Source organism: Pygoscelis adeliae, unplaced genomic scaffold (assembly GCF_000699105.1).
Source record: "Pygoscelis adeliae isolate BGI_AS28 unplaced genomic scaffold, ASM69910v1 Scaffold208, whole genome shotgun sequence".
Taxonomy (NCBI): domain Eukaryota; kingdom Metazoa; phylum Chordata; class Aves; order Sphenisciformes; family Spheniscidae; genus Pygoscelis; species Pygoscelis adeliae.
In genome coordinates, this window is record NW_008825290.1 from 935,546 (window position 1) to 936,731 (window position 1,186).

Consider the following 1,186-nt stretch of genomic DNA (forward strand, 5'->3'; position numbering starts at 1 on the left):
ATCGCGCGTAACGGGGACTTGGGAAGACAAACGCCATCACTCTGAATGTCCCCCCCCTTCCTTCTTCTTCCCCCAGCTTTATATGCTGAGCATGACGTCATATGGTGTGGGATATCCCTTTGGTCAGTTGGGGTCAGCTGTCCCGGCTGTGCCCCCTCCCAGCTTCTTGTGCACCCCCAGCCTGCTCGCTGGTGGGGTGGGGTGAGGAGCAGAAAAGGCCTTGACTCTGTGTCAGCACTGCTCAGCAGTAACGAAAACATCCCTGTGTTACCAACACTGTTTTCAGCACAAATCCAAAACAGAGCCCCATACTAGCTGCTATGAAGAAAATTAACTCTTATCTTAGCCAAAACAAGCACAAAGTCTGTTTAGGTGTTGATACCAGCTAATGAAAACCATCAGCACCTTCTGATGTGTGCTGTGGCTTTTGCCAAATGCTTTTTTGGCAGGAGCAGAAATGAGAGCATTATTCTGATCTACCCAGTGGCAGAAAAATACTCTGAGTCATCGTATATCTGGAGATTGGTCTCTGTGCTTCATTTATCTCTGATTAAAGCACATGGATGTGTAACATGGGTGTGTAGCAGCTTCTGGGTGTGATCATAAAAATAGCCCAGCTCAGTGAAGCATGGGACCCTGCAGCATGGAGATACATAAGGAGCAAAGCTAGTGGTTGTGAGCTGTGAAAAGCAGCCTTCCAGTGGCAGGGAACAAAAAGAAATGCCATTTAAAAAAACAGCTGCCCTCTCAAGATTGATGGATTCTGTCCAGTAAAATCTGTATATTACTAGATGTGGTGGGTTAGCTTTGGCTGGCAGCTGAGGGCCCACACAGCTGCTTGCTTACTCTCCCCCCCCAGCAGGACTGGGGAAGAGATTGGGAAGAGGACTGAGAGAGCTTGTGGGTTGAAAGAAAGATAGGGAGATCGCTTACCAGTTTTACCATTGTGGGCAAAACAGACTCGACTTGGGGAAAATTAATTTAATGTATTGTCAATTAAAATAAATATTTAATTACTGATTCAGGTGTTGGGTAAACACATTTGCTCTCACCTTTTCCCAGGCTCAACTTCACTCCAGACTCCTCTCCCCTTGCCCTCCCCACCCCCTGTTATTGCCACAGGTTACACTCACTCCCTATAGTGAAGCAGTGACGGGTGCAGCGGGTGGGAGTAGGTTTACAGTCA

At 47.6% G+C, this 1,186-nt stretch overlaps 1 protein-coding gene across 1 annotated transcript in view; it reads left to right on the forward strand.

Annotated features, from left to right (window-relative positions):
- TMEM43 (transmembrane protein 43) overlaps positions 1–1,186 on the forward strand; it is a 15,449-nt gene that overhangs the window by 5,709 nt on the left and 8,554 nt on the right. The window lies entirely within an intron of this gene.